A 14488-nucleotide genomic window follows, 5' to 3' on the forward strand; every position below is an offset into this window, starting at 1 on the left:
AGTAACATCAATATCTTCTATCTCAGTAGGTGCAATATCATTCATAATTTCTTGATATAAAGTAAAAGGAATTGCACTCACACTAGCACCCACATCACATAAGCCATGATAACAATGATCTCCTATTTTAATGAAACAACAGGCATGCCAACAAAAGGTCTATGTCTATCTTTATCATCAGGTTTGGCAATTCTAGCAGCTTCATCACAGAAATAAATAACATGCCCATCAATATTATCAACCAAGAGATCCTTAACCATAGCAATTCTAGGTTCAACTTTAATTTTTTCAGGGGGTGTAGGTGTTCTAGTATAACTCTTACGAACCACATCTGAAGGTTTAGCATGATCCTTTATCCTAATAGGGAAAGGTGGTTTGCCAGTGTAAGAAGTAGGAATAATAGGATCAACATTATAACTAATGGTTTCTTATTCAACGGTAATAGGTTCTACTACTTTCACTTCAATGGGAGGATGGTATTTAAATCACTTCTCCTTAGGGAGATCAACATGGGTAGCAAGTGATTCACAAAAAGAAGCTACTATCTCAGAGTCAAGTCCATATTTAGTGCTAAATTCATGAAAAGCATCGATATCCATAAAGGATTTAACACAATCAAACTTAAGGTTTATACCTGACTCCTTACCTTCCTCGAGTTCCCAATCTTCAAAGTTGCGTTTAATTCTTTCCAATAAATCCCATTTGGATCCAATAGTCTTCTTCATAAAAGAACCAGTACAAGAAGTATCGAGATGGATTGATCATTACGAGAAAGCCGAGCATAAAAATTCTGTATAATAATTTCTTTTGGCAGCTCATGATTGGGGCATGAATATAACATTGACTTAAGCCTCCCCCAAGCTTGAGCGATACTTTCTCCTTCACGAGGCCAAAAATTATAAATATAATTCCGATCACGATGAACTAGATGCATAGGATAAAACTTCTGATGAAATTCCAATTTCAGTCGATTGTAGTTCCAAGTCCCAATATCATCGCATAGCCTATACCATGGCAATGCCTTCTCCTTCAAAGATAAAGGGAAGACCTTCTTCTTGACTACATCCTCGGGCAAACCTGCAAGCTTAAATAATCCACAAACTTCATCCACATAGATTAGATGCATATCAGGATGTAATGTTCCATCTCCTGTATAGGGATTAGCTAGCAGTTTTTCTATCATACCCAAAGGAATTTCGTAATAAATATTTTCAGTAGGTGAAGTAGGTTGAGGGGAAACTCTTTGCTCTTCTGGTCGGGGTGAAGATACCCCGAACAAACCCCTCAAAGTATTATTTTCCATAGTAACAAGTGACAGTAAATTTCAGCACACTATATAAATGTTTCCTTACCAAATTCCAGTTACCAAAGGCGCTTCACTCCCCGGCAACGGCGCCAGAAAAGAGTCTTGATGACCCACAAGTATAGGGGATCTATTGTAGTCCTTTCGATAAGTAAGAATGTCGAACCCAACGAAGAGCAGAAGGAAATGACAAGCGGTTTTCAGCAAGGTATTCTCTGCAAGCACTGAAATTATCGGTAATAGATAATTGTGTGATAAGATAATTTGTAACGGGTAAAAAGTAACAAGAGTAACTAAGGAGCAACAAGGTGGCCCAATCCTTTTTGTAGCAAAGGACAAGCCTGGACGAACTCTTATATAAATCAAAGCGCTCCCGAGGACACATGGGAATTACTGTCAAGCTAATTTTCATCATGCTCATATGATTCATATTCGTTACTTTGACAATTTGGTATGTGGGTGGACCGGTGCTTGGGTGTTGTCAATTCTTGGACAAGCCTCCCACTTATGATTAACCCCTCTCGCAAGCATCCGCGACTACGAAAGAAGAATTAAGATAAATCTAACCATAGCATGAAACATATGGATCCAAATCAGCCCCTTACGAAGCAACACATAAACTAGGGTTTAAGCTTATGTCACTCTAGCAAACCATCATCTACTTATTACTTCCCAATGCCTTCCCCTAGGCCCAAATCATGGTGAAGTGTCATGTAGTCAACATTCACATAACACCACTAGAGGAGAGACAACATACATCTCATCAAATTTCAAACGAATACAAAATTTACATGATTACTTATAGCAAAACTTCTCCCATGTGCTCAGGAATAAACATAACTACTCACAAAGCATATTCATGTTCATAATCAGAGGAGTAATAATTATCATTAAAGGTCTAAACATATGATCTCCCATCGAATAAACCAACTAGCATCAACTACAAGGAGTAATCAACACTACTAGCAACCCACAGGTACCAATCTGAGGTTTTGAGACAAAGATCGGATATAAGAGATGAACTAGGGTTTGAGAGGATATGGTGTTGGTGAAGATGTTAATGGAGATTGACCCCCTCTCCATGAGAAGATCGTTGGTGATGACGATGGCTTCGATTTCCCCCTCGGGGGGGGGGGGGGTTCCCCGGCAGAACAGCTTCGCCGGAGCCCTAGATTGGTTCTGCCCAAGTTCCGCCTCGAGACGGTGGCGCTTCATCCCGAAAGCTTCCTCTTGATTTTCTTCCAGGTAAAAACCCTTCATATAGCAAAAGATGGGCACCGGGGGCCTGATAGGTGGGCGACAAGGCAGGAGGCGCACGCCCCACCCTTGTGGTTGCCTGGTGGGTCCCCTCAGGTGCTTTCTTCATCCAATATTTTTATATATTCCAAAATAATTCTCCGTGAAGTTTCGGGACTTTTGGAGTTGTGCAGAATAGGTCTCTCAGATTTGCTCCTTTTCAAGTCCAGAATTCCAGCTGTCAGCATTCTCCCTCTTCATGTAAACCTTATAAAATAAGATAGAAAAGGCATAAGTATTGTACCATAATGTGTAATAACATCCCATAATGCAATAAATATCAATATAAAAGCATGATTCAAAATGGACGTATCAAGGGTCGATTGGAATTTCCGGTTCACATACCTCCTACATAAAAATATCTATGCCAAGTTGGTCGGCATAATTGTCATAAACACTGAATAAAACAAATAGTTCTAAAAGATAATATACCACATCCGAATCATAGACCAGACAAGAGCCGACGGGGGAGGATATCAAAATCATGGCACTATATAATAACAAACAATAATACAAGTAGGAAAATTATACAAGTAACTATCTAAATCATACAAGTAAGAATTTTTTTTTATTTAAAAAAAGATAAGAACAAGAGGCTCACCACGTGGTGTCGGCGACGAGATCGGCATGGACGATCGACGGCGGTGAGGACGGGGACGGGACGGCACCCTCATCCACACCTACATGCACATATACAAATTAAGAAGTTAATTTGATCACACACACTAATACTATACCACTAAGACACACCCTAGCACACACTAACACACACTAGCTAATAGTACCACTAACCACAAAATTGAGATACCTAATTAACAGTACCACACCTACACATGTGCAAACTAAGAAGTTAATTTGAGCTCAAAATTGCATCTAAATCAAATAAACTCCCACATACACTCCTCCACTAAAACCCACAAATCACTCTACTTCTAGAGCATGAAATGAGCTAAACTAGCAATAAGAGATGAAAGGATGAAGTCCCTAACCTTTTAGAATACTTGCATAGTTGGTGCACCGACAAATCTAGACCAATCTTGGGAAAAATGAAGCTTGAAGGTCGAGCTTGGAGGAAGATCAGAGGAGAAGAATGGATTGTGTGGCTCGGACAAGAAAGAGGAGAAAGCTTAAGTGTAGCTCGGGCAACTCATATCAAGTTTGTTTTGTGTGAACTCAAGTGGCATCATGCTCTCAGGCATTTCATCGAGCACCTCTTGTGCATAGGAAGGAAAAACAAACTAACACACACCTCCCACCTTCTATGAGGAAAAAACTGAGGAGAGGGCGGGCAGAGGCGAGGATATATATAGGCAAGGGTATCGCGCCTGCCGCAACCCCTTTAGTCCCGGTTGGTGTCTGTCGAGCCCCGTCCTACGTCCTAACCACTCGAACCGGGACTGATGTGACATTAGTCCCATTCGAACCGGGACGGATGCCTGTCGAGCCCCGTATGACGTCCTAGCCGCTCGAACCGGGACTAATGTGTCATTAGTCCCGGTTCATAACGCGACCGGGACTATTGCTCCGATCCGTCTAGAATGAAAGCCCTGTTTTCTACTAGTGGCATTTGCCGGGGAGAACACTATGGCATTGCGCCGCTGGTTCACTGAAGCCTATATAGGGAGGGGAGGTATGAGTGAGGACATCCTAAACCCATCGGCATATGAACCTGTTTTTTTCAAATGCATTTCAAATGTGTTTTTAAATGTCAAAAATTTCACGCATACATCGTTGCAACATGTGTGCACGGCACAAAGTTTTATGAAAAATTCTCTTTTTATTTTGCCTTCTGAAAAGGACAAATTTCAATACTTCTAAAAAGTGTTCCACAACACATTTTGTGTCTTTCTTGCACAAGCCAAAGAAAAAGTTGTTTTTCCGCCAAACTTTCCGTGTGCATATAGAATGTGACGATGTATGTGTGTAACTTCTTTAAAAAAAATATAAATGAGTTTTTTCGAAGTGGGTTCATATGCCAGCGGGTTCATCCATGTACTTTCCAAAGAGGTATCCAGCTTCGCCGCGAGAGACCCTCGTCCCTATGCTATGCCTGACAACCCATTGGTATGATCCACAATTTTTTAATTGTGGGCGGGAAAACAAAAAGAAAGAAAATCCTGGCATCTTTTGATTTTATTTCGTATATATGTAAAGATAACGTGTCGTGTGGTGACTAGGAAATACTCCTTCCGTTCAAAATAATTGAAGTTTTTGTCTTTAAGTTAAACTTTGCTTAAGTTTGACTAATTCTATAGGAAAAAGTGCTAAAATCTGCAACACCAAATACACACAGTACAAAAATATATGTCATAAAGAATCTCAAGAGATTAATTTGGTGTTGTAGATATTAATATATTTTAATAGAATTGGTCAAACCTAATCAAGTTTCACTTGAGACAAATTCAGAACTTCAATTATTTTGAAACAGAGGCACTAACTATTGTTAACCAACACTAAGAGGCACTTGATGTAGACATAAGGTTGTGCAAATACAAAAGGAGGAAAGAGTTAAATACAATGCAAGTGCCCTAGCTTGTCCGACATGGTCAATTTGGTGCTCAAACTTGAAAAATACATAAAAATGGTGTTGTAACTTGTCCGGACGTTCAAATATGGTGCCTCTCGCCATATACCGTCGTATCGAGTGCCTGTGTGGCATGCCAGCGTGTCACTAGGCCACATGTCAGTGGCTGCGGGCACTGTGAGCACTCTTTTTTTACAGGAACACCTTGGAGTTTAATTAATTGACGCAAAAATATACCCTTGGACATTAATTATTTGTCGCAAAAAAAACAAGAACCAGGCGTGGAGGGAATTCGAACCACGGACCTACTTGTCGCGTGACAAAAGATTGGACAACGCAGCAATTCTTTGGTTTGTGTTTAACTACCAGCAAGCAGTTTATATAGACAATTCCATGTATCGCTCCACACATGATTCATAGATTTTTCCCATATGAAAAAAATAAAATGATTCTCAATATGCAATTATTGTTTATTTATATCTTTATTCTATTTTCATTATTGTGTACTTTGAAGAGATAAACACGATTTTTTTAAAATTTATGTGGATTCGAAAAAGTAGAAAGTTCGGGTAAAAAAGTAGAAAGTATATTATAAACGCGGTGCGCATTTTTTGAAATACACGTTCAATTTCATGTTCATTTTCCATTTTCATATTATTTTAGAAAATGCTCACCGTGTTTTCAGGAAATGTTGAGTGCATATTAAAAATATATTGTGTAAAATTATTCTTACATTTATACAAACACACTTAACATGTTAGTACATTTCTAGAATTTGTTATTATTACACATTTAATACAAGTTGAATGGTTTTTAAAATACAATAGTGCATTCTTTAATAATTGTGTATTTTAAAAATACAATGAGGATATACAATAATTGTGTGTGCTTGTGTTCCTGAATAAAAACACGGTGAGCAATATAAAACAAGATTGAATAAAGTACAATATGTCTGTTCTCCGGATATATCGTGTTTTTAATATCCATTCGACTTTTTAAATCCACAAAAATTTTAGACAAAGTTCATGTTTACCTCTTGGAGGTGCACAATAATAAAAAAACAGAATAAAGATATAAAATAAACAATAATTTTGTATTGATAACTATTTTATTTTTTTCATATTGGAAAACTTATGTATCATGAAAACTGAACAGAACCTTTACTCGAAAGAAAAAACAAAGCGCTACTTGAAAATAAATAAAAAGAAAACTGGTACATGGAAAACATCTGTTGAGCGATATTTGGAATGATCCGTATAAATTGCTAGCTGTGTAAAAAACGTTCTTATATTACGGGAGGGAGGAAGTAGTAATTAAACGCTAACCAAATTGTGGCTTGATGGTCCGCTCGTTTGTCCGGAAGCGAGGATGTCCCTGGCTCGAATTCCTTTTCTTGACGACTTCTTGGATACTTTTTTGTGACAATTAATTAAAGTTCAGGGGCATTTTCATAAAAAAAAACAATGCGCACACCTCACAGAGCGCGTCCAGCGCCCGCAGCCACTGATATGTGGCCCAGCAACATGCTGACATGCGACACAGACACTCGATATGGTGGCATACGGCCAGAAGCATCTTATTTAAACGCCCGGACAAGTTATAGCAACATTTTTTGTATTTTTTTAAGTTTAAGCATTAAACTAACCTCATCGAACAAGTCAGGCCACTTGCGGTGTATTTAACTTGGGAAAAATCATTGAACAGATAGCTATGAAAGTCAGCTCAACAATAACCATTGTTTCATAAAAAAAAACAATGCGCACACCTCACAGAGCGCGTCCAGCGCCCGCAGCCACTGATATGTGGCCCAGCAACATGCTGACATGCGACACAGACACTCGATATGGTGGCATACGGCCAGAAGCATCTTATTTAAACGCCCGGACAAGTTATAGCAACATTTTTTGTATTTTTTTAAGTTTAAGCATTAAACTAACCTCATCGAACAAGTCAGGCCACTTGCGGTGTATTTAACTTGGGAAAAATCATTGAACAGATAGCTATGAAAGTCAGCTCAACAATAACCATTAGATTAACCAATTCGGGCATCGGAAATTTGTTGGTGTTCTCGGGAGCACGCGCTCCTGCACGTGAAAAATATATTTTAAAGTGTGAAAAAAATTTAAACAAAAATTTGGCACATACATCTCGATATTATATGTGTGCACATCAAGTTTTGAAGAAAACCAACATTTTTTGTGGCTTGTGAAAAAAAGACAAAAGGATGTCTTGTGAAAAGCATTTTTTAACACTAGATTTTGTCTTTTTCACACGCGGCACATAAGTTGTCGGTTTTTCGTGAAACGACTTTGTGAACATGTACAATATCGAGATGTACGCACTAAGTTTTTGTTTAATTTTTTTTGATATTTCAAAATATGTTTAAAACACTTTAAAAAACCAGGGGCGTGCGCTCTCATGTGCCAAGACGCGACTCTCGTTCGTGCACCCGCTACAAATAGAGCAGCGAGCGGAAGCACCTATGCAAGAAGAAAAAAAGCTTACGCCCAACAGGGCAACGGCATCTCTCGCGGAGTGCTCTAGCTTCGATGGCAATGGCATCTCTCGGCCGCGCCGGCGCGCATCTTGGTCTGTCACTTTGCCTGTCCACGGAGGCGCCAGTGCCCGACGACGCTGACGCGTTGCTTTTCACGAGTACAAGATACGGTGGCGCTTTCCACCGATCAATCAACCGAACCATGAACCAGCTCGCCCAAGTTTCGTTTGGCCGCTCGGTCGTCCCCCGGCTAGCTAGCTAGCTAGCACAGGCCCAGCTCCAAGGAATCTGCATTGCATTCGATCGACATCACATCATCGGTCGCGCACGGCGCTTTTGAGGATTCGACGAACGTGGGCATATCCTGCTCCTTCCTACAAAAGCCGGCCCAGTGTCACCGTCGCCACATCAACAATGCATGGTGGATCTGATGCTCCGGCTCATGCCAAAGCCGCCAAAAGATGGCTTGTCCGCGATCGTGCTAGCTGCCTGCAGTGACAGATTGTCTCTCAAAAAGACGAATCATGTTGTTTTGATTTGTGGCAACAGATGCGGTTAAATTGGGGGTGCGCGCGAGCATATATCGAGATCTCTTTCTTATTTTCACGAAAAATATATTGAGATCGACCCGCTCATGCTCGGATGAAGCGATTATTTTTTTGACAAAGAGAATACACCCATCCTGCAACAACGCAATACCCTAACGGCACTACGAATGCACGCAGCCAAAAAAGCTAAAAAAGAAAAGTCTCGCAACAGTGATCTAGTCCTTGAAGCAATACAAACACCACCAAGACAAAAGTGCAAACTCTCCAAAAGCGCCGTTTCCAAGAAGAAAACAATGCACAAGCACCTTCGTCGCCCGATCAAAGATCATAGATTTTCACCATAAAGAAAGTCCACGCTCTTAAAACAATGCTTTCAACAAGGTCACTGTGAAGTACAACCAATTAAGAGCGGACCTTGGATTTTCACCCTGAAAGATAAGACCTTGAACTTCTTCTGTGTTGTCGCCCCCACTTGCATGCCGCTGCTACGAGTCCCGAAACACCAAACAAATTCCTCCTCACCGCAAAGACTTGAACCACTATTACTAGTCACATCTTTCATGACATTCTCTGCCTCTGAATTCACCCTGGAACGAAAAAGACATGTCCCATGATGGCAAAAAAATAGCAGAGCTTCGCGCCGCTCCCTTTAGAAACCAAACGGTCGGAAAAACACATGGGTGCGTGCGACCGAATCCCATCCGATCCAGCAATCTCCAGGCATAAGACGCCCAAGGAAGTTTGCCAGCGGAGCCTTCTGGAACTTGACACTCCAAGCAAATCAAAGAGGACAAGCATCAAGCAGATCTTCTTCTTCGCGCAAGAGGAACCCTAGGACGGTCGCCTTTATTTGGCAGAACGACGACCCCGTCCCATCGCGCACCGGCTCCCAACAGCAAGCCGGAAATCTGAGCGGACACCACCGTCACCACCCGCACCACGCGGAGACGAGGGGCTTAGCCTCGCCGAGTCCGCCGAACCAAGCTTCATGCTGCCCTCGCAGCCACATGGTCGCCAAGGATGTCGCACAAGGGCTGCCGATCTACAGCAGCCGAAGATCCCGCCGTGTGGGGATGAAAGGCCCGCACCGCCATCCGCCGCGCGAGGAAATGAAGGCCCGTCGCCGCCATCGGCCGCGCAGGCTTAGCTCGGCGACTTCCTCCGACGGCGGGGACAGCGGTGGAGGGGGTGGGGGCAGCGGCGGCTGAGATCTGGATCACCCGAGCGCCCCCTGGAGCGACGCAAGCGACTGCTTCTAGATGTTTTTTCACCGATGGAGTGATTAATAGAGTAGATTTAGTTGGACAACAGCATAAGAGCAAAAGTAAGTATGATTGTGCATCACTAGATGCAAAGAGGCCAAGGGTCATTCCCTCTCTTTTTTCTTAAAAACGCAAAAATTATATAGGTGGTATTTTACCAGAAATTCAAAAAAAAAATCGCAAGAATATATTCTAGGATGCGCCTAACTCTCATCTTGATGAGAATTAACTAAATGAACCAGCTAACATCAGCATATGATCTTGACGAGAATTGGCAGTTTGGTTCGGGGTACTGCAGCAGCTTGGTTCCGTGTAGGACTGATCAATTTTTTAGTTTTCGCTCCATTCATTTTTCTGAAAAATACAAAATAATAATTCTAAGAAGTGATTGTTTTTTAAAAATATTGGGGACATCTGTTCAAAATGTGAAAATTATTAAAAAAACTCAAATATTTTTTGGAAACGCGAACAATTTTGAAAAATGTGATTTTTAAAATCTGAATATTGTTTAAAAACATGAACTTTCTTTAAAAAACAGAAATATTTAAAATTATGAAAAACATTTGAACTTTCGAAAACCTTCTAAAAATTCTGAACATTTTTTAATTCCAAATTTTTATTAACAATTAGAAAAAAAATGAATTTGTAAATATTTTTCAAAAGAAAAATATCATTTTGCAAATACAGACATTTTTTGAAATTTACAAACTTTAATGGAAATATTAATTGTTTTTAATAAAAACGAATAATGAAGAAAACCAAAAAAGGTGAAAGAGACAACGGGAAAAACCAGACCAAAACCTTCCAGAAGGTTCCCGGAACTAGAAAAACTCAAAAAAAAATTGAGGCAACCTCGCGAAACTTTTATTTAATTCGTCACATTGTTTACAAGGGCGAAAGGAATCTCGTCAGGCTGGTCTAACCACACATGGCGGCCCGCCGTCAGTGACAGTGCATGTTTCGCTAAGTTGTGAGCATCAACATTTGATCTCCTAGACTCTTGAACTAAATTACAAGAAGTGAAAAAAGAGAATTGTTGCTTGATTTCTTGGATAATCGCTCCATAAGTCGCTCCGCTGCCCTTTTGCACCTCTTGTACTACTCCTTGGCGATCAGACGCAGCGTGAATATGATGCAAGTTCAAGTCCCTGCACAAATCAAGTCCTTCTCTAATTGCCAGAGTCTCTAGGGTAGCTGGGTCTCCCAGTCTGAACCGCATTGCCGACGCACCCAAGAACAATCCCGCCTGGTCTCTGCATATTGCTCCGACTGCTCCAAAGCTGCCTCCCCTGCTTACTGATGCATCAACGTTTAGCTTTACATGGTTCTCCGGCGGTGCTATCCATCTAAGAGGGTGCGGTTGAGCTGGCTCGCTACCATGGCTAGCTTGTGCTGTTGCTTGAATCTCCATCAGGTAAGTGTTGATGAAATTGTGTGTTGCATGTGGACTCTTGTGTATATCCTCATAGATAGCTTTTCTGTGAGCGCCCCAAATTGCCCATAATGATACTACAAATCTAACAAATTCCTGTGTAGTTAATACAGAGTGCATAGCAAAGATCCACTTCTCTGGGCAATCCTCCCGGTTCAGGCTGAGCTGATTAATAATTGGTTCAGAAGACAACGCCCAGATGCTCCTTGAAACAGGGCACTCCAGCAAAGCATGCTTTGTCATGAGCTCCACAAAGATGACATGCTGCCGTTGTTGCCATATTACGATGATTCAGCTAATGTGTACGGCTAATTGCCCCAGGCGCATCAGTGGGCACGCCTATGCGTCTGGCCTATTATTTGACGCAATGAGCGGCAAATAGGACTTGCCGATATATAATCTATTGGTTTGTTGGTAAAAAGTAAAGCCAGATCATAGATCCATTTGTTTTGGTCGTCAACTCAGGCAACGGAACTATCTGACAAGGGTGCATATTATGGCCGCCTAGTTCGATCGACCCAAGAAGGTTATGGTAATCCAATCGTAAAAAAAGCATCCCTAGAGCTATAACTCGCATGACCCAAGAAGGTTGTGGTAATCCAATACTAATTACAAGTTTCGCCAGTGCCATGAGGCGAATCGTATTTCATGCATTTTGCCTCAAAAATAGAGGGTCTTTAGGACAAACAAGGAGAGCGAGCGATGTAAATGGGCTAGCCCACTTGTACAGAGCCACCGTACTACACGACCAAGTTACGAACCTTCTCGAAGGTTTCTAGCCATTTTAGAAACCTTTTCCTCGCATGTTTTCTCATTACTTTTTTGTTTTTTCTTTACAATTTATTTTTGGTATATCTTTATTTTCTTATCTATTTCAAAAGATTTAAATTTTGTTCACTATTTTTCTAAAGAATATCAGAATTATGAAAGACACTTGCAAATTTGAAAAAATGTTTGAGGTTAATTGGAAAAAACGTTCAAATTTGCAAAAAAAAAGTGTGTTTCCTAAAAATGTTCAACAGTTCCAAAACCAATTGTGATTTCAAAATGATAAATAATTTTAAATGATGTTCTCATTTTCAAAAATTATGCACAAATTTGTAAACCATATTTGCAGTTTTTGGAAATCCAATTTTGCCAAAAACTAATGTTCGAGATTTCACAAAATCTTTCCAAATTGAATAACATTTTATTTTAAAAAAATCGAAATTATTTCTTATTCCTTTTTAAAGATGGAAAATTCAAGGTGTTCAAAAATTGAAAAAAAAACACATTTGGAAAAAATATTTTAAAAATATGTTTTCAGTGATTTGTAAAATGAAAGAAAATAAAAACTATAGAATAATATCGGCCGGTACAGTTGTCAACTCTTTACAGGATCCCGAACAAGCCCATGACCGAGGGCGTACTTATTTAGCAAAATCATATGTGCTGCTTGCTACGATAGATAGTCAGGATTCCGCACAGGGATCCCGCTGACTTTGCAGACCCATTTTTTTCCTATTTTCTCTTTTTTATTTTATTTTTCTTCACTATTTTTATTTAATATTTTTGTGAAATTTTTTTGCAAAAAAGCTTGTATGTTTTCTAAAATTAATTATAAATTTAAGAATTGTTCATGTTTATAACTTCTTTTAAGAAATCCAGAAAATATTCAAATACTCGAAAATAAATATATTTTCAAAAAATGTTTGCCCCTTTAAAAAATTATTCGTTATCTAAAAATATTGATGATTTTACAAAATGGTCACATTTCAAAATTGGTTGTGTTTTTCCAAGAATTGTTCGCACTTCTCAAAAAATGTTTTGGAATTTTAGAGGATGATTGGTTTGTGACCAACATTTGGAAAAATTAAAAATTGCGAACATTTGGCAACCTTTTATGAGATTGGCAAGCAACCAATCTCTAGCCAAAATTTGGCACTTGCCAACTTTTGGCATCAAACCAATTATGCCATTAAAAACTAGTTCACATTTACAAAGAAATTGTTTCGAATTTCGAAAAAAAATGGGTGTGTCGCTGCAGTTATTCTTAAAGTTTCACGTTGCACGTTAATCACCAACTATTATCAGCTCGGCTTACTATGATTATTTGTTTAGCAACGGGAGGTTTTGAGTTCAATGCCCATAAGACAACCCTTTTAGTTATTTTCACTGTTGCCCTAAAGTCTCACATCTTTCCCCTCACCCCCTCTCCTTCTCCTTCTCCTCTTGAGACTCGCAGCTCGGGCCCCTCTCTTATCCGGCAGCGTCAGCGGCCGGAGATGGAAAGGGAGAAGAGCTCGGGTTACTCCTGTATAGAACAGATGTATGGTTGTCTTTAGGACAGGCGTTATGCCGATGGGAGACATGCAGCTGGTGCGGGCGAGCTGTGTCCAGTGGCATGCGGCGGTGATGCTCATGTTTGCAGTGCTCCGGTGGCCGAAGCCGGAGGCGGAAGGAGTTCATGCCGATGTTCCTCCCCTAAATAAGCTCGCAGGAGTCTCAGATCTGGTGCTTGATTTCATTCCTTCTTGCTTCTCTTTGAGCTACCATGGAGGTGGATATAAAGAAGAGGGAGAGAGGGGATCAAGCTACCGAACTATCTGAAGGAAATATAACCTAGAGGCAATAATAAAGTTTTTATTTATATTTCCTTATATCATGATAAATGTTTATTATTCATGCTAGAATTGTATTAACCGGAAACTTAGTACATGTGTGAATACATAGACAAACAGAGTGTCCCTAGTATGCCTCTACTAGACTAGCTCGTTGATCAAAGATAGTTAAGTTTCCTAGCCATAGACATGTGTTGTCATTTGATGAACGGGATCACATCATTAGAGAATGATGTGATGGACTAGACCCATCTGTTAGCTTAGCACTATGATCGTTTAGTTTATTGCTATTGCTTTCTCCATAACTTATACATGTTCCTATGACTATGAGATTATGCAACTCCCGAATACCGGAGGAACACTTAGTGTGCTATCAAACGTCATAACATAACTGGGTGATTATAAAGATGCTCTACAGGTGTCTCCGCTGGTGTTTGTTGAGTTGGCATAGATCGAGATTAGGATTTGTCACTCCGATTGTCGGAGAGGTATCTCTGGGCCCTCTCGGTAATGCACATCACTATGAGCCTTGCAAGCAATGTAACTAATGAGTTAGTTGTTGGGGAACGCAGTAATTTTAAAAAAATCCTACGCACACGCAAGATCATACTGATGCATAGCAGCGAGAGGGGAGAGTGTTGTCCATGTACCCTCGTAGACCATAAGCGGAAGCATTATGACAACGCGGTTGATGTAGTCGTACGTTTTCACAATCGACCGATCCTAGTACCGAACGTACGGCACCTCCGTGATCTGCACACGTTCAACTCAGTGACGTCCCACGAACTCACGATCCAGTAGAGCTTTGAGGGAGAGTTCCGTCAGCACGACGGCGTGATGACGGTGTTGATGAAGCTACCGACGCAGGGCTTCACCTAAGCACCACTACGATATGACCGAGGTGGATTATGGTGGAGGGGGGCACTGCACACGGCTAAAAGATCAATGATCGACTTGTGTGTCTTGGGGTGCCCCCTACCCCCGTATATAAAGGAGCAAGGGGGGAGGCCGGCCGGCCCTAGGAGG

Source organism: Triticum aestivum, chromosome 3A, assembly GCF_018294505.1.
Source record: "Triticum aestivum cultivar Chinese Spring chromosome 3A, IWGSC CS RefSeq v2.1, whole genome shotgun sequence".
Taxonomy (NCBI): domain Eukaryota; kingdom Viridiplantae; phylum Streptophyta; class Magnoliopsida; order Poales; family Poaceae; genus Triticum; species Triticum aestivum.